Raw genomic sequence first — 20578 nt, 5'->3', positions numbered from 1 at the left:
CGTCGGGCCGCATGTGAGAACATGCATCGTGATCTGTGAAATATTAAACCCTGAGATTTCATTGTACTGTCTGAGCTTTAGCCGCATTTTTGCCCGGCTTAAGTTCCTTGCTACGTGCTTGTCCCCATTTTCAATTACCTGTGGTGTGTCTGACACAGTAGAAAAATTGCAAATCTTCTTTTGGAAAGTAAGCTTGAATGAGCGATGCAAACAGCAACTTTTAAGCAGAGCGTGCACAAGGAGAAATGGGCTTGTGCATGCTCTTGCACGAGTTTAATAATCGTTCCCTCTCAAGAGCGTGTGCAGGGTTGTGCACATGTATATTTTTAATAAAGAGGAGACAGCCAGAATCCTCCATTTTACCTTTAAGGTCAGTGTATACGTCACAAGAACAGAGAAGGTTGTTCTGTCTTCCAGAGCTGTTAGAACAAAATTACATCATTCTGTTCTTGCTGTCCTGGTTTGGGAGTTGTTTCATCTTTCTATTGACACATTTTGTGGGCAGAACTATTTTCCTCTGTGGGGTCCAATAAATACAGGATGCATCTGGAAAGTATTTACTGGCTGCACTTTCTCCACATTTATGATACAGACTTGTTCCAAATGCTTTTATATTTCCCCTTTCCTTATAATTCTGCACACGCTGCTCCACTAAAAAAAATGGTTTATTGTTATATGTTGGAAATGTTGGTAAAATTCAACAAAACTGTCAACCAGACAGCTGGCAAGTGTTTTTTAATCCACACACGAAGCGGAAAGTCAGCAACAGATGTTGAAGAAATTAGATATGAGTGCTGAGGCAGAAAACAACCGATGTCTCTGTTGACCTGTAAGCATTCACTAAAACTCTGCCAGTAGAGGTGCACGCCCCTGATCTGTGTCCTCCATCGATCTGCAGGAAGAGTCAGGCTGATCAAGTTCAATTTAATTACATGTGTATCTTAGCAACAATGTATGGCGTTGGAGTCACATTCTTTTCTGCTCTGTTTTTTTTGTTGTTGTTTTTAATAGATGCACATTACATTAGTGAGACCCACATGCAGCCAGGAACAAAAGCCTTAATGGCTGCTTTAATCTTCCAGCAGTATCACTCTTTTGTTTTATCCTAAAAGCTGCCCACCAGATGGAGAGCTGGAGAAAAAAAAAAGACTGACTCTGAGGGTAATTAACGCGCCATAGGAACCCTTGAGATGAAATTTGGTGTAAAGTTGCATCGGCACATCCTCTGCATCTCCGTATCCAAAGCTAGCTCTCCATGGCCAATTATCAACTTAGGTCCTCAGCCGAACTGTGATGCCTAAAAGGACCCTGTGCTCTGTACTTTAGATGAATATTCATGTGATGCTTTGTTTAGAGAGGCCCCATTTAGACTGCATTAGTGATGGAGCATACAAGGAGAAAATAATGATGCTCTGTGATGATGGAGATTTAAGTAAACAAATTCATCAAATGTAGCCCTCAGCTTACTGCACAGTCAATGAGGGGTTTGAAACGGCAGGATTTTTGTTTTCTGTTATTTTTCCCACCGGTTTTGCAGGAAACAGCTTTTGCATGCAAATCTCCTACAGAAGCAGCAGTTCACTCTTTCTTTGATTAATGTGGGAGTTTGGTTCAGTGATCTGCTGTACTTATGCTAAGGCTCAAAGGACATGTATAATGTGTCAGTTATAATTTCAAAATAAGATGGTTTGCAAGATTGTGCCTTTCATGTTACAGGGACAGCTCAATAAATGTGATAATGAAGAACAGTTATGTTGTCTGACTTTGGCTCCTTCCTACACTAATTCCTGTCAAACAGGAGTTGGAGGAAGATGATAAAAGTAGCTTTTCCAGGTTTTATCATTTGAATTTAGCCTCATTATTTTTATTTTTTATTACTTTGAAATGCTAAACTGTTAAGAGCACTTTAAATAATAGTCATTTTTATTGTTGTCATTACTTCTTTTATAATTACCATCATTATTACCTCCAACTCCATCATTTCGGACCTCTTTTGCGAATGCTGCCAAAATGCTGTTATCCTTTGCATAACAATTCTTTTTACATAAGCAATTTAGCACTCCTTATTATGAAACTTTGAACATCAAGTACAATTTTTTTTTTTTTGTCTGAAATTTTTAACATTAGATTAGACGGACGGAAAAAGTATTTTTAGCACAAAAATGTGTGCGATTCCCAACATCATGTTGATTGACAGTTTCAGAGCAAATATATATTTTTTAAAGATGCTGTTTGTTTTCATTGCTGTATCAATGCTAATAGTTTAATAGAAAACATTTCCAAGTACCAAGCTAGAACTATTTCTGTTGTAAAGCCCATTCAAGAGTTTTGGGAAGACTTTTAAGCTGTAAATCCTAACTCTTGTTTTTAAAGGGGAACACCATTTTTCTTACAATGGCCCCTTGATTTTACGTTATTACATCATGTTCTACTCACCCATATTAGTTTTGTGTCATTTGGAGCTGTTCTGAAGATATTCGGTTTTGTTATATCCAAGTAATGTCTTCCTATGGGCAACGACTTGAAGGCACAAACTAAACTGTTCATAATTTATCATTTATGGTACGCCAGCATTCATAACATGTAGGCAAATCACTGTCCCCCCAGACATCCGTGGTTAGATTTTTTATATTTATATTTTTTAAAAACAAAGCGGAGTGTGTATGACGTCATCCATGCGCACCGGCTACCATTCATTCAACCTGTTCGCTGAACTGCTGGTAGTTTTACTCACATGCCTGGAAGATGTCTAGTGCTACTACCACAGATGATCTCGCTCTCGAAATGGAATTGAACGATTCATATTAGCTAGCCGAACGAATATAAGGGGTAGAGCTTAGCCCCCTGTTACGACTCCAGTCCGGCGCGCGAATGACGTCTTACACACTTAGCTTTGTTTTAAAAAAAATCTAAATATAAAAAATATAACCGCGGATGTCTGGGGGACAGTGATTCGCTTACATGTTATGAATGCTGGCGTACCATAACGAATAAATTATGAACAGTTTAGTTTGTGCCTTCAACTCTTTGCCCATAGAAGACGTTACTTGGATTACAAAACCGAACTTTTTCAGAACAGCTCCAGATGACACAAAACTAATATGGGTGAGTAGAACATGATGTAATAACGTAAAATCAAGGGGCCAATGTAAAAAAAACAGCGTTCCCCTTTTTCCAAATACACTACTCATTTCCACTTACATGAACATGCTTGGATAGAGCCGTATGTTTACCACCAGTGTTGTTTTCATAGACCTCCTTTATGTTTGAAGTTTTCTGTCAGCACCTCTCTCCTCAACATAGCATGACTGAAAAAAATCTTGTCTTATAAGATTTTTGATTCTTAAATGTGGTTTACATTAGCTCCAAACTGTAGTCTTTAGAGCCGTCTGAATCGTTAGAAATATTTACATTTGCATTTATTGGATTAGAATCACTTACAAGTTATATCTCAGGTACTCTGCCAGCAGAAGTGGGTAGTAAATGGTAAATGGCTGCTACTTATATAGTACTTTTTTAAGTCAGGAGAGTTTACCTGACTTGTACACTACATTCAGTCATTCACCCTTTCATGTACTCACTCACACACTGATGGTGGCAAAATACATTGTAGCCACAGCTGCCCTGGGGCTCACTGACAGAAGCGAGGCTGCCATACGCTGGTGCCACATGGCCATCTGACCACCATCAATAGGCAATGCAGGTAAATTGTCTTGCCCAAGGAAAACAACAACATTGAAAGTTGGAGCAAGGGTTTGAACCGACAACCGTCCGATTGCAGGGCAAACTTCTGCACCAGACGATACTGTAGCACCAAATAAAAGTAACTAGTTACGTTTACTTAGTTATATGTACTTGAGTAAAATTTTTTTGGGGAAAAATACTTTTAGGAGTAATTTTACTGTGCCCTACTTCATATTTTAATTTAAGTAAAACTTATAAAATATCGCTCTCTTGAGTCTCTGGCTCCTCTGTCCACTAGAACTTGGGCTTTCGTACATATGGTAAATACACAAAAAATATATCCTAACATCCTAACATATATACATTACAGATAGACCATAATTTAGTTGGCCTATATTTTTGGACAATATTTGAGTTTCTTTCTTATATCGGTATCAAAAGATACTTGCTCGTTTTCGCCAGTTCATCGGTGCATTTAACAGCCATGCTTTGAGATCTTCTACAGTCCATGCATTGCAACCCTCCTCTCTTTGCCAGTTTTTGTAATTAATTTTTTTATTTGCTCATAGATGGGTTTTTTTTTAGACTTGTGTAACAGTTATTTTTATTATGTAGATAGACTCTAGAGGAAAAAGAAGCAATATCTGCTTCAAGAATCTTCCCAAATATATCTGGAGCACACATCATTGATCAGTTAGACTAATGTCAAAAAAACGGGTAATCGGCACTGGCCTTTAAAAAACTATTGTTTGATTTCTAATATATGTTACCTATTGTAAAAATTGCTTTTATAAGTTTAATGTGGAAAATGTTTTGTAAAAAAAAATCTTCTGCATTAATTAGTTATTTTTCTAAACATTTTATTTAATTGTTTTATTTTCTTCATTTCTGCCTTGGTTATCGTGGAGTACGTAGCAGACTTCCCTAGGTGAAAGCTATCCTGGTCTTCTGACACTAAGCTTTTAAAAGCATCAGAAGATTTCAAATCTAAGAAATATCTTAAATCTTTGGTGTTTTTTTTCTGGATCATTCTAAATCCTGCTTTTTCATCAGCAAAAAAAAAAAAAACAATTATATACTATACATTTCAAATATATTTTAGACATTTTTTTTATTTTGTTAAATGTGATATTTTAAGATGTTGAATGTTAAAAAAAAAGTAAAAACAATATTAAATGGAATAAGATCACTTGTTTTTTTAGACACTACCAGTCACAGCCTGTTAAGCTTCTTAGCCAAGAACAGCAGCCTGTTAACAAGGTTGTGGCTACAGGCAGGATTATCAACATGCTATAATTTCCACAAATAAGAGATTTAATGGCTGATTTCCAATCTGCGATTCTTGTTTAGCTGTATCTTGCCAATACCAATTTTAGCCGAATCAAATTTATCTTTTAACTTTATAAATAACTACATTCAGGTGTTTTTTTTTTCTTTCTATTTTCTGGATTCATTTGAATTCCAACCGACATATTATTGTCAAAAAATTAAAAGGAAAATTTTTCTCAAGTTACAAAGTTGTATTTTCCTGCATCAGTCTATAAATCTAATAAAATCATCCTGGTTATGGGATGAGGGTATCACAAACAATTAGAGTAATTATACTGTCATATTAATTACTCCTCTATTGCTCTTTTGTTTTGCCTTTTTTGGGAGATTTTATCAATATCTCTCAAAAATTGTTAATTTTAACAGTTTGACATTTATTTTACCAGTATAAAATCTATATACAGTTATATGAATTTGTAACGAGGAAAATATATTTCAAGTACTTTAACTTTTACTCAATAAACCCAAAGTAGAGTCTGTATCTTCCAACAACACTTTCATCACTGAAGAGTTTTTTTTTTTTATGTTTTCACTCTCTGGGAGAATTTTTTATTTTTATTTTTTTTTGTTTTAAACTGAAAACAAGTCTAAGTCCTTTAATTGAAGTTTAATCTTTTATGTGATAGTAGCAGCTATCGCATCTGCATTGCATCTGTAGCATCACCCTCAACTGAGATGTTTATTTTGTGTCGTCTGCGCGCTTCTGTCTTAAATTCTTACCCATTTTTCAAACAAAGTTTTGGTGCACTGCATACACTAAGCTTGGTTATATCAACCGCTAAAGGTAGTAATGGAGAATAAGAGGCTTTTTAGTGCATTTAACCTGACAAGTATATAACTAGTATGTAAAACATGAATGCATGACAACTGGAATATCCAAATATTGCATCATTGCAATACCAGTGTTTGGTAATAATACCTACTATATGTTGTTATTTAGATAAAAAGGAGTATGTGTTAAAGCATTAGATGCATTTCCATAAAAAAATTTGCACAAAGCTATGTTGATATTCTGCTGAGTAAAAAAATGAAAAAACTATTTTGCAGTTACAGTATTTCCATTAAATAAAGTTGAAATGAGGTTTATTTGAGCGAGAGCTCTGAAAGCAACATGGCGGCGGCGGATGTAAACACATGGTATATATCAATATTTCAGCCATATGGGTGCTGCCTCCCTCCAACTGCTTCTGATCTTCTTTGTGTATTTTTACAAGGCAGTAAGGTCCAGTTGCTGAATATAAAATATAAGAATATAAGCATGTTTATACATCCAAAATTTTGTTGACTTACATTTTTTGCAATTTGATGGTTAATGGAATCGCAGTTGTTTTGTTTAGTGGAAGAGCTGTGATGCTGATGCCTATTTTTCCTCCAGAAGCTTTGAGGAGCTTATTAAAAAGCAGGGGATTGAAAAAAAGTATTTGAAACACCCAGTGTTTGATATCTTGTTGCCTCTGCTTGGAAACTGAAAGCGGGTCATCCTTGGTCTTTGAGCTGGAAAAAAATCAAAACATTTGTCCAAATCAACATACAAATAGTTTTTTAAATACAAATCTAACTTTTTTCCAAGACAATTTCCTGTGGGACGAGATGGAGAACAGAGGACATGTGTGACCAGAGTCCGAAATTAAATGTTTTGACTCACCCACCAAGTGGACAAGAAGATAAAACTAAATAATTTGCTCTCATATATATATATTTAAGGAACATAGTATTTCCCTAAAGCATTATGTTAAATGAAAACTCAATTTCAATAAAAGGCAATACTGTTGTAATTCAAAATTTCATAAAATGTAATTTGCTCTACTGTTGTGACAGCTGAGGAACAAAGGGACAGAGGAGAGACTTACCAAAATAAAAGCTGTTTATGGTGCGGAATGGTGCTACAGTATGGCATTACCTAGCAAAATTAAAAATTTTGTTACATTTGGTGAGTGTTAATTACGAACCCTGTGTGTGACTTGTAGTGACAAGAAAACTTCAGATACTAAACCCTCCTCAAAACACAATCCTACCTCAGCCTGATTTCCTCTAAATAAGCTCCCCTCTTGTTTGTCAAACAAGCTTTGATTTGTGGAAAAAGCTTCCAAATGAACATGATCTTAATTCTTGCTGAATGAAATGAAACAAGCTGCTTTAATTTAGTATCCAGCCAGATGATTCCCCTTTATCCACGTCCAGCGCTCATGGCCTTCCTTCTGCTGATCAAAAGAACGTGTCTCTTCCCAGTGTGCTAAAATGAGACTATCAAATAAAAATCAAATAATGTTGGGAAAGATGAAAATATCTCATGAGAAAATGTCAGTATAAAATTAGGATGAATTGAGCATTGCATTTCTCTGGTGCTGACTCCTTAGCTTGACTACTACACACCATGAAATGTGGCTTACTAGAAGCCTAAAATATTCAGTAATCACGTGGGAGGGGAAGCTGTAGCAAACCAAACTGTTTCTGTAAAAGAGGTCCTATGTTGATCCTGGTTGCACACTGAGGTTTCCCAAGCACTCAGTCGTAGCCTTCTGCCGTGGTCTGTGTGGATATTTAAGTGATGTAGTGAGCACTCAAGCATGTAGTCCTCATCCTTTAAAACAATACTTTCAGCAGACGCTGTAAAGCTTCCAAGCGTGCAACATGCTTGTTATGTTCAGCGTTTATGTAAATGGAAACCTGTCAGCAAAACTGGAGAAGACAGTATGGATGAGAAGACAGGGTATTCTTAGAAGATAAAGCAGAAAATGATTGACGCTCGGTTGGTTTTTGCTGACCCCGTCCATTGATTCTTTCCAAAAGGCTGTGCAATCAGGCTGACTCTCAGATGTGCTTTATATGATCATTTCTTGCATTCACTTTTCTCATTTCTCAAAGGACAAAGCCTTGCTTTCATATTCCCTCTCCTGTCTTCCTTTAATTTGATATTCAGATTACAGACGCAGTGGAGAGAACCCTGTGTGACAGAACCTTTGGATTTAGGGGGGGGGACTGGTGAGAACAATGAAACTCAGTCATGTGGACTGAATCTTGAGCATTATATGACTGATATATTCTGACGGACTGAGATAATCGAAATAGATGAAAGAAACAGCACCAGGTGAAGGTGCAAATTCTTTTATCCACATTATTCTCTTTGAAAAGAGAGATCCAGGCTAGCCTGTCCCTCGTCAAAAAGTTACTAACCCAAAAACCCAATACCTGTTCTGCAGCAGCAGCAACCGTTATCATGTATTCTTAGTAAAGGGGAAGAACTTTCAAGCATAAACCACAATTCTAAGGTCTTCCAAAGCATTTCTGATACCCCTTTCACACTGACTGAAAAAAACCTGCTTGAACCCGGAAACAATCAACTTTCAGTGGTAGTGGGAACAGCTCACTGACCCGTGTCTACCCGGGTCAAACGGCTTGGCAAGCGACCCGAGTTAAAATCGCCTCAGCTCTGATTGGCATGCTGTGGGAACACCAGACCCGGGTTGACCTGCTAAATCACGTGACAACATTGAACGCAACGTACGGACGTCAACACACTGCACCAGTCGCTTCTGATCTAACAAGCTGAAACAACTCTGCTTACATTCGATAAACATGCAGCACTGGTGAGAAGGATTCAGACAGATAAAAATAATAAATAAGCAAAATAACAAAGAATACTGATTATGCCCTGGCTCCCCTTCATGTTGCTCTTCATTATTTACTTCCCTGATTTCCATTGCACTGTTGATATCATCAACTCTCGTTTACCCAGCGTGATGCTTCATCAGACAGCAGGGGGTCAGACTCGTTTTTCGTTCAAATGGGAAAAGAGCCAAAAGCTGATTGTTAGCGGGTCATTGAGGTTTTGAAAAACTCGGGTTTTCGGTGGGAAAGTGTCTTATTTAACCAGACTTTGACTAGGCCATAGGGACGCACAAATGGACTTAAAATCTTATCAATGCAGAATGATGAAAAGTGGTCCCTTTGTCCTCCAGCAGCCTAAACTTATAACAGCATAAATATAGAAAATAGCTCACAATAAACCAACTACTGTCAATTAGGTATTAGAAAGGTAGAGCCTACCCGGCCAATTCAAAAATTTAATTTTGTTTTTCTTAGTATTCAGCTGAGGACTTGCTGGTTCCATAGATTCTTCCCCTCTACATAACCCTAGAATTTTTTGAAAGGTGCTTGAAGCCATCTTGTCATCTGCAGCACTTCAATAATTCACCAAGGTGATAAGACAGGTATAGAACATTGCAGGGGTTTGAGTAAAGAACCAGCATTGTCATACTAATAAATGCATAAATTAATATGTTTAAGTTTATATATGCATAAATTCACTCTGAGCATATTTTAACACAGAAAACGGCATGTCCCACAATATATTTGCAATCAGCCAAGTGGTTCTTTTGTCCCGTATATTTCAACTGAGCTTGATTTGCTTTTGCTAAACCTTTTTCAACAAAATATGATCTCAAGTTGCAAGCTCTGAAATGTCTTAGAGATTACCTGTCTGCAGAGCTAGAGCTGATGAGGGAGATAAACTTTTTAATGAAAGGCAATTTCTTTGAAGGTAAAAGGTGTAACTGTTATTAAATTATCATATTTAGGGTGTAAGAGTTGATACTCCCTCGTGTTTTAATCAGTATTTGATCTTTCGGTAGGAATACATGTTTCAAGGCTAGTCAGAAAGTCATGCAAACATCATGTACTAATAAAGTGTTATCACTTTAACTAATCTAGTGTAGTTCCAGTTATATGTGAAGCCTTGGCAGCTTATAGTTGTGCTACATTAGCAGTTATCTGTGCCAAAAGATCACTCTAAATTTGTCTTTCTTTTCTCTTAGGGACACAGTTTTAGTCTGTAGCCTCCTAATTCAACTCCAAGACATGAAGTGAGTGTTCATGTTGAACTTTGGCTCCATCGTATTAAGTGGTATTGCATCAATCAATACGTCAAGCCCTATTGACATCGAAAGGTATTAGGTTGCCACCCCATTAGATAAGTGCTCTGCATCTTGCGAGCTTTGCAAGGCTCTACTCCATGCAATCAGTTCAGGTGATAGCTCAACACTATAATCGGCCTGGTTTATTAACCATGGTGTGGATTCTCCTCCGATCATTTATTTGGTGGGAATTTAGGGTGAAATTGAAGGCCGACTGGGTTATAGTGAATTGTGTTTTGATTTAAAATGAAAGGATTTCCTTGTCTCCCACATTCTCTGTGGTGTTGTTACCCCCAGTGATATTTTTAGAAATGACCAATACTCACTCTTGAGACTATGGATTTTCTAGGCTCATCTTTAATGAGCGAGTATCGTGCATATCCTTGACTGAAAATCTAAAAGATTAAGTAAGAATTTTAGTCTATAATGGTTTTTTGACTATCTATTGTCTTCTATGGAAGCTTAAGCTTAAACTGGTTGTAAAACCAGGGTGATTACTGATGGTTACCACCTGAGCCCAGTTGTTTGAATTGTTAATTAAAGGTATTTTAAATATAATTTTCTCCATCTTTATAGAAACTTTATGGCCACTTTTTTTTATAATCATTAAGCTGTAAATACATTGTATTTGTACGTATGCCCCAATTTTGGGGGTGCAACTTTGAAAGGACCTGATCCACGTAGATTTGGACCTGGACCTGAAAAATATTAAAAGCCAGAAGTGGCCAGCTGTGAATTTTGACCAGCTGTCCTGCACTCGTGTCATGTCATTGTAACTTCAGTCCCCTCAGGCAGAGCTGGTCCTTGTTAGTCCTTTGTTTTGATTTTTTTTATGATGAAAATGTGTTTTGTTGATCCAAAACCTGATAAGAGGGAAAAGGATCTTACATATTTAGAATTGATAAGACATTTAAAACCTGCGGGTTAACTTTTCTAACTGGGTTAAGACCAAAATAATTTGTAACTTCATTCCAGTGACATACTAAGCAGTTCGGTTTGAAAGGGAAAGAATCCTGGTGTCTGTAGTGCTAACTGGTACAAGTTCAGCAGAAATTTTACAAAAACCGGGATTGTAATTGCCTGTCAATGTTCAGTGTAGCACTGACTGACGCCAATATCGTTTTTAACGCAGATTGCAACTTAAATCATTTTGCTCTTGTGGGTTGGATCAAACAGAAAATACTTGGAGTAGAGTTGGAGTCACTGAGCTGATCGATGGCCGCTCCTCCTCCTCTCTCACTATGCTCTTTGTGCCGTGAGCAGACACTGTGATGATGATAAATAAAAAATGTCTCATGAAATTTACATTATCTCAGGATTCATAATTAATAACAAAATATGACTACAGAAACCAAGTTTGTCTTTATCTCTACATCCATCCATTTTCTCCTGCTTAGTCCTTGTCAGAGTGGCAGTGGGGCCGCTGCCTAGCTTCAGCAGTCTATGGCGGGGGTACACCCTGGACAGGTCACCGGTATGATGCAGGGCATCATAAGGACACACAAAGACACACAACCATGTGCACACACACACACAAGGACAGTTTAGAGTAGCCCATTAACTGTCATGTTTTTGGACTGTTGGAAGAAGGCGGAGTACCCAGAGAGAACCAATGCATGCACAGGGAGAACATGCAAACTCCATGCAGCAAGATCCTGGGCCAGGAATCATACCTGTAACCTTCTTGCTGCAAGGCATCTGCGCTAACCACTGCTCCACTGCTCACCCATCTTTTCTACTTATTATAGATTTTTTTATTCTCTGTGTAAGCACAGAATATGTTGATCTCATCGATGGTACATTATCTGTGGTTTTCAAGTTTCCTCCTTGTGCTTTCCTTCTTCTTAATGTCCCTTTTTTCTGCTTCAGTGTTGTTAAGTGTAAAAAATATGCATTTTAAAACTATAATTTGTACAGCTAAGACTAATGTTGACCTTTTTGGTTGAGAGTGATTTAAAATATTAAATTGCTTTAAAATTAAAATAAAACAGATACATTAAAAAAAATATATATATATATAATTATTTTTACTAGTAGTTTGGTTTATTCAGCTAGAAACTATATTTAATGTGCAGAGAGATTTACAGTGCTATGTTAAGTGGATCGATAGATGCTGTACTTTTTTTTGGCTTACAGCTCACAAAAAAAAAATAAAAAATCTTAAGTATGTATACCTGCACATTTTATTTATTTAGATGATGTTGTTAAAACTAATTATTAGACAATCTGCAAGTAGCATACAACACCTGTAGTCTTTGTACCTGGACAGATAACCTGACTAATTAACGAGTTAAATATCAGCTTCCTGAAGTTTTGTTAATCTGAAAATAGCAGAATGCCAGACAAGTGTAATATTTAGTTACTAAAATTAGTTTGCATTCATTCTGTCAAACAGTTAATGCTTTATGTATGATATTATGACTGTCGTATTTAATATGGGATATTATTTTTAAACGGTTGGAATATTATTTTTAGGTTAAAAAAATATGGCTAAGGAATATTTTTGTTACATTTTCTTGTGAACCTGCTGTGGTGCCATGGTGTTATTATATTTGTATTACTCAGTTTTGTATCATAAGAATTTGATGTCGGCTTACGACTGGTCTGAATGTATTATTAATCGATTAGGCCATTGATTATTTTTGTTAATAGAGTAATCTAAAATGTTCCTCTGAGAAAAAATTCTCAGCTCATCCCATTTGGTTTGTAGAGCACCATTGTCCAGGCCAGTTACCGTACACCTTGACCTGGGCGTTCTGCCAAGAGCAGCTTCTCCACCAGAGACCATCACCTCTGCAGGAGGCTGTCTGTGTCTACTCAGCACAGAGTGGTGGTGTGTCAGCAGATTGTAGCACCCACAAAGGGAATAAAAAGGTTGTTGTTCCCCCATTCCACAGTGATAAAAAGAAGAAGCTTACTTTCACTGGAGGTTTTAGTTGAATTTGTCTGTGGTCTTTAGTGCAGGGTCCAGAAAAAAACCTGAGTGCTTGATGGCGCCAACATGCTGCACTGTAGAGATGCTGGTTTCCTCTCAGGCCTCACTCATCTCTATCTAGCTGTTTTATTTATTTTTTCTTCTCCTGAAGCACCACTTGACCGTGAAATACAACAGCTTACAAATACATTCAGCTGGGCTTCATTGATTTCTGTAATTTTCTCATCAGAGTCTCACACAAATGTTCCTGGGGCCTTTCTTTGTCACCATTGATGTTCCTGTGTAGGAGTGTGTCTGTTGGTTCTGGAAAAGAAATGGCCACTCTTTGTTCTTAATGAAAGACATGAAGTATATGGAAGTATCTGACAGCTAAACCAGTTAATCTGAAATTGTATTGATTTGTTTAACATTTAAGATGTCGTGAACCTATTTATGTGATGTGGTGCAAACGTTTCTCCTTCACCACCCAGCAGAGACTGTTTACTATTCTGCATCTTTAACCACTCTTAAGGCCAGACTGTATAATGCGACTTGCATTGCTTTCAACATTTCTTCCTCCCAGTGTGTGTGTGTGTGTGTGTGTGCCAGGCTTCCTCAGAAAGGGCAAAGTTATACAAAAATACTACATCAACACTGATCGTCTCCTCCCCAGTCTGAAAAGCAGCTCCTTTAATGCAGACTTGCCTTGAAGAGCCTGGGATCCCTTTGTTTAGCTTCCCATTTACTCAGTGACTCATACTTCGTAGGGGGTTGGGCTTAGAAAAAAAAAAAACTAAGTGCAATTAGCTGCTCAGAGTATTTCTCATGAGGGTTATGTTTTGTGATTTTTATTTTAAAATTTAATGTTTAGCATAACATCTGCAGTGTGTGTCCATGTTTTGTGAGAGGCTGATGCCTTATACTGATGCCTTATACTACCTTGCTTTGATTCTGTTTTATCTTCCTGTATTTTAATCATGTAAAGCACTTTTCATTGTTTTTGTACTGAATTGTGGAAATACATTTGCCTTGCCTTGCCTTAAAGAAATGATTCCTTGTTTTTAGTTACACAAAAAACTCTCAGAATAAGCTAAGTAACCTGATTGGCTTGTGCATATTATTAAGTTAGTATTTTTTTTTTTTAAACAACCAACTTTGTTATAGCTCAAGATCAATGGAACCTTCGACTTGCAAACTCCGTGCACAAAGACCATGGGCCGGGAATTGAACCTGGAACTTTCTTCCTGCAAGGCAACAGTGCTAAAAAATGACTTGACTAATGTAGAAATATTCTTCTTTGTCATTGTGTAATATGAAGGTAAATTAATGGAATAACTTTACTTCAGACAAAAAGTATATAATTACAAATTTAACATATACAAACATAATTTAAAATTCATTTTATATTTAAAGAAATATTATGGAATTTTTTACTGCATAACATCTCTAAAATAACATTTATTATTGGACCCTTTACAACTAAAACATCATTTGATGAGCAGTCTGACACCTCAGTATTCAACCGCCAATGCATCTATAAGCCTGAAAGCTGATTTTCCTGAATTTACTTCGGGTCAGGAAGTTCCCCCGCTCTTTCTGCGGATTTAAAGTCAAAGGCATCCATGTTAAATGCTTCTGACCTAGCAAGCAATTGAAGGTTTATATTTAGGATCGTTTTGTGGATGCTCAACTCAGGCACCAATGGCAGCTGTGAAAAAAATAAGCTTGTTAAGTACGAGCGCGAGATACGAGAACGCCTCTTTTATTAAATCATATATATAATTTTATGATTATATCTGAAAAGGTGTATGAAGAAATAAAACGTATTTAATCATGTTCCTTCTTAGAGTCCTTAAACTCAACAATCTTCCCAATTCCTACTTTACTGAGTCCAACTACAAGTCCAACTACTCCAAATGTCCATTAATTGAGCAAATAAATTGCTTTCTTTCTGCATATATAAACATACACATATTGATTCATATATATAAACACATTCACACAAATTTATGAGAATTTAAGAACTTTCAAATATAGACTACAACCACTTTAAAATATGTACACACCCATGTACATTTACTAAATGTCCCCATTGATGTTCACTATCTTTTTCAGAAAACTACTTTAAGCATTTTCTTAAACAGTTTCATGCTTTGACTTTTTTTTATTCAATGCTGAGTTTGTACTTGCAAAGATTTTGAAATTCAGATTTTCGGTGTGATTATAGCACCCATCTCTCTCAACAAATAGCTGTTTTAGCTGTTTGGTAGCTGCTTATTTCTAGTTTTATAAATTCATTGTGAGGTCTACCAGATCAGAGAATTTAAGAAGCAGGAATTAATAAATAATGGTTTAGTGTGGTCTTTATGAATTATCCTGACGGCTCATTTCTGCTTCCTGCATAGCGGTTTGGGTGATGTTCTCAAGGTGTAACCCCAGATTCCTAGGCAATTGCTCAGGTATTGTAAAATCAGTGGAAAATCAGGAATTGGGCAAAAAGAGAAAAAAAGACTAAATTCCAAAATTTGGTGAGAAAAAATATTAACATTAAATAAAAATAGCAAAGATAATAAAACTCCCAACAAAATACAGTAATTAAAGTGACCATTGACATACACACTTACATATTAGCACATACAATTAGCTAGGCATTGCATGGGGCTAAAATTATTAAATTATATTGGATCACTATTTCCTCTGGATCCTTTTATAATAACACCATTTAATTTATTTGATATCTTTTTAATATATATCCTATTTTCTTCTAATAGTTTACTATGATATTCTTATACATCATATCTTCAGGATGTTAAAAGACAAGAAGGTCAGCGGGGAGTTCAGTTACAAATTGTCTCCCACCTAACTGGCAAAAAAGCTGATTAAAGTGGGTGTAAATATTGATTTGGTTTTCTTTGATTGTCAGTCCTGTTAAATGCCACTCTGAAATGGGGTCTTTGTCCTGATCAGTGAAGCTCTTCTTTTATCTCCGCCTGGTGTGAGTCAGAGAAAAATTTATCTTAAAAAGAAACCGCTGAGTCTGTGAGCCTAACTAGCTGTTTTCAAATTTTCCACATTTCTCTTAATCCTTTTCTAATACCAGACAAAATCCTATGTTCCTGATACTGCCTGAGTGTGTCAGAATGCCTTATGGAAGGATTAGTTGTGCACAGAAGTCTGAAATAGGAGAATCCATGCTCGATTATCGTAATTTCCAGACAACACAGAAACCTCCCTTCTGTCCTCTGTTAACCTGGAACTCTACCTGTGGGCAATAGGTCTGCTCTGGCAACGCAGCATGATTTGAGTCTTAAATAGTCTTATTTAAGATGGAGAGTCTTAAATAGTGTGTGAGTTTAGAAATACTAAAAATATGTTATCTTTAAGCTGCTGATGTTGTCTTTAGCTCTGCTGTGGTCACATCTGTCCAAACCACAGCTACACGTGCAGACTTACACCTTGGGATCAATGGCAATCTCAATCAGCAGCATGGAAACCCAGGTGGGGGTCGGCCAGTGGAAGGCTTCATCATCTGTGTAGCACAGCTGATTCCTTTGACTTTCATCAGGGCTGGCGAACAAGAAAAAAACAGTAAAAGCTTTCTGAGAATCAGGAGATGAGGGAAACGTTCACAGATCTTTTTAGACATGAAATGCTCAATAGGATTTAGATCAGAGCTTTTTAATGGCCTCTACTAAAAGACTTTGATGCCTCAATATTTCCACATAATTTTTTTGTCCTTCTGCTGACATCTTGTGAAGTACACTTGATCCCTCTCATAGAAAAAACAAACAAAATTTGTAAAAATAACACAAATAACACATCTCCATTCTGCCACCTCTATGCTTTGGAGCTGTGGTGGTGTTTTCCAGCTTGCAAGTTCCCAAATTTTTCGCCACATTTATGATAATTCAAATTAGAAAATACTCCAGTAGAGCTACTCCAGTATGCAGCCACATTAAGCAGCACAAGACTTGAATGTTTTTACCAATGTAATGTTTCTTTTAATGTTGCCTTCAGGATTAATGGCTTCTTCCTTGCAGAGTGGCCTTTATGCTCATGTTTTTCCAGGTCTTGTTTTAACTGTGAATAATGACAGTAAATTCAACCAAGAACTCCACATGGTCTTTTGCACTTGTTCTGGGGTTAATACACACATTTTCCAACTAAACACGTTCATCTGTGAGACACTAAAGCAGTTGTCTGCTTCCTGAAATTTCTGATGACTGAACATTCCTACAGTGTTTCTTATTTGTGTTTTATAGTTTTAACAGATAAACATTTTACCTTCAGGAAGCTGTAAATTGAAACCAAGGTGGGATCAGACGTCTAGAAAGGAGTAAGTTTGAGGTATTACCACATCCAAAGGTATCCACAATTCAATTCAATTCAATTCGGTTTATTTATATAGTGCCAAATTCACAACACATGTCATCTAGGCACTTTACAGTTCAACCAGATCATACAGTCAAATTAATTCAAAATTTGACTGTATGTACATGACATCACACACCTAGCTTGCAATACATGACATCACACACCTCCTAGCTTGCAATACATGACATCACACACCTCCTAGCTTGCAATACATGACACCACACACCTCCTAGCATACCACAATTAAAGGTACAGTGGAGAATTTTCGAAATAAAAAGAAAAAGACCTGCCTTCTCAGCTTAAAAAAAAATGCACATGCAGAACCCTGGCCTGATCCCAAGAGAGAATGCCTATTAAACACATGCAGGAGCCCATTTCTCCTTGTGTATACTCTCTTTAAAAGTTGTTGTTTGCATCGCTCATACAACCTTACTTTCCAAAACAAGGTTTGCAATTTTTCCACTGTGTCAGACTCTCCATCGGTACGTGAAAATGGGGGCAAGAATGTAGGAAGGCCTTATGTAAACATATTACCAGGATGATTTACAAATAGGAGGACCAGTTATTTTGATGATCCACCCAGAAAAACAACATCCTTTACTATACCTTTAAACTTTAGCGTTAGTAAAATCTAAATTCAAACTTGTAGCCTCACAGTTTTGTTTTATTAATGCAGTTCATAGCTACATAATCAGAGATTTCAATAATTGCACAATTCTTGCTATCAGTTACAATGGTGATTTTTCTGGAATAATTAAACACTTTCTTTTATTTTATATTTTTAGCAATTTCTTCTGTGTTTAAGCGTTAAGAATCTGTAAAGTCTCAAAAGAAACCTTTTCATATCAGAATAATTTAGTATTTTTTTGTACATCTTTTTTATGTAACAGAGGTTTTTCTGTTTGCGAGCAGGAATTCTTTATCAAAGACTTTTTCCACTTCCTCACCACCCATTGCTGGTTATTTCCCTGCTCTCAACATATTTTACAGAGCACACAAGATGATTCTATCAATCCAAAGAGCACGTACGATCACTGAAGAAGCTGATGAAACAAGACATCTCATGGCATGATGGACTCCATATTAAGGCAGATTAAAAGGATAAACTAAAAAGTCTGATGTTTTCCCGGAAAAAAAAAAAAAAAATCTTCTGCTGTTGCTTTGATGTTCAGGTTTTAGAGGACCTTAGATGAAGTTTTTCTTGATGCTTTCTTCTTTCTTTATAATGTCAAGGGTTTTTCAATATCTTAAGCCTTTAATTTTTCAAAATAGTGTATTTCTCTCCCACAGAGTTCATTTTTTTTACTATCATGCAAAGCCTGGAATCCAAAACCCTTTGCCACTTTAAGGTACATTTTTACTGCAGAGGTTGTTAAATGATTCTCTTTGAATTTAGAGCAAAAGATCCTCCAAAGATAAAGATTTGTTTTATTCTAGTCACTGGATCTGAACATTTTTTATTACAGAATAAATTTTTTTCTTTGCTTTGAGTTAATAAACTTCTTTAAATCTGTAAAACCCCTTAAAAAAGTACCCAGGCTTCGCATAATTAGTATATAAAAAGCATTTGCTTTATTTGTTGATTAAATAACCAGAGTTGTACTTGTCTTTTAGGTCTTAGAACAAAAGAAATTCTGCCTCGGGCTGTTAAGATGATGAATTGCTGCTAAGCCCTTGCTCTTAATATATAAAACATGTTATTTGTTTGTTAATGTTAATTTTTACTTAAAAAGAAAAACAGCAAATATACTATGTTTTTTTTGCTGTTCCAGTTTGACACAAAATTCAACAATACTTTTATTAAAACAAAAAAGATAATTCTATGAAATTAAATAGGCATGTTTTAATAAAGCATGTAATTTGCAGTGAATTTGATAAATAAATGGTCACACAGAATCCTGTAATGCTTGTCACAGTCTCATTCTGTCATTTGGTCTCTGTGTAGATATGAATCCAAATAATTGCCATGAATCTGCTTTAATTAACTTTTATATTAAAAACAACTTGCTCAGTTCAACAAAGTGTAAAAATAATCAAGACCCATAAAATGGCTCTGTGGGATTACCAAGGATGAATAATAGGGGTGTCCCAGCCTTTCACACATGGACCAAAATGCTAAAAAAAAATAATAATAAATTACTCAGAATTTTGGTAAAACGGATAGCCTATGCAAGACTGGTATAACATGTATGTTTTGTAGATCAAGTATTGTCCATATTCTGATTTAGAATTTATTTTGCTCTAATTAAAGGAACATGGTTTTGGTCATGGTTTCTACGAAAACGCTTGCTTTATTTATCCAAGTTTGATAAATTGATGTGGCACCACCTGTGAATCAACCAATGAGGCACGTTAGGAACTGACCAATCAGCAACCTTGATTTGTCCCTTAGTAAAATGGCCCTCCACTGCATAAGCGAAATCAGACAACGTTACCAGGATTTTGCATAGGAAGTCAAAGCAGACATGAGAATAAAAAAACAAAAAAAACAAATGGCTAAATGTTGTCAGTGGGTAACATGCAATTCATGGACAGCTTACCTGAACTTTTAGAAAATAAAACACAGTTATTTCTATTTCCAAAACCAAAAAGGAGTCTTGCTTGAGCAACTCAATATAACAGCTATTAACTGGAGCTACTGGTCATTCGTCTGTACAAGGGTAACAAACAGCTCTTCCATTTTTCTTCTCATAATGGCACTTTTTTTCTGATGAAGTCAGTCCACTGGCGTACATTTTTGCTGCAGCCTTTGAGGCGAGCTGAAGAGAGAAGGACACAGGACGCTGAACAACATAGATACATTAAGAAAAATAAACTTTGTATGATGCACCTCTGGGAAATTTATTAGCTGGTCCCACATTCATACAAAGCCTTCAACACGAAAATATTTCATAAACTAAATATCATGTTGTTGTAAACAGCTGTGTTTTCCACTTCCTCGTGTAGTGAGGCGAACAGAGGGAAAGAAGCACAGAGTATAAAAGCTGCAGAGGCTTTGACAGGTGACTAATTTTCCATGCGGAATGTCTCTGCATCAAGCATAATGAGCCCTTCACTGTATACTGTAGATATTTAAGGATGTTATTTGATGTTTGGAGTGACAAACCTCCTCAAATCCAGTCAGTGTCCTTTGCACTACCAGATCAAGCCCAGAAGGCTTTTCTCAACACAGACAAAGCATATTGCTCTCTATAGATCTAATCTCTGAGTCTCTGAGTCTACTGTTGTGTCAAATAAGCCACAAGTGGTCCATTCTGACATAATTTGTCAGAATACATCTACATTCCACTAGCCTTCGAGGCACCTTAAAGGAATAGTACACCCAAAACATGATTAGCCTTCATTTTCTACTCACCCCCATGCT

The 20578-nt window shown here is 36.4% G+C and overlaps 1 protein-coding gene across 1 annotated transcript in view; it reads left to right on the top strand.

Annotated features, from left to right (window-relative positions):
- The window catches only part of stk32c (serine/threonine kinase 32C), a 117303-nt gene that overhangs the window by 19305 nt on the left and 77420 nt on the right, over positions 1-20578 (top strand). The gene's annotated exons all lie outside the window — the stretch shown is intronic.

Source organism: Cyprinodon variegatus, unplaced genomic scaffold (assembly GCF_000732505.1).
Source record: "Cyprinodon variegatus isolate N-32 unplaced genomic scaffold, C_variegatus-1.0 Scaffold654, whole genome shotgun sequence".
Classification (NCBI taxonomy): Eukaryota; Metazoa; Chordata; class Actinopteri; order Cyprinodontiformes; family Cyprinodontidae; genus Cyprinodon; species Cyprinodon variegatus.
The sequence above is the reverse complement of the archived record's forward strand: the minus strand, read 5'-3'. Positions and strand labels throughout refer to the sequence as shown.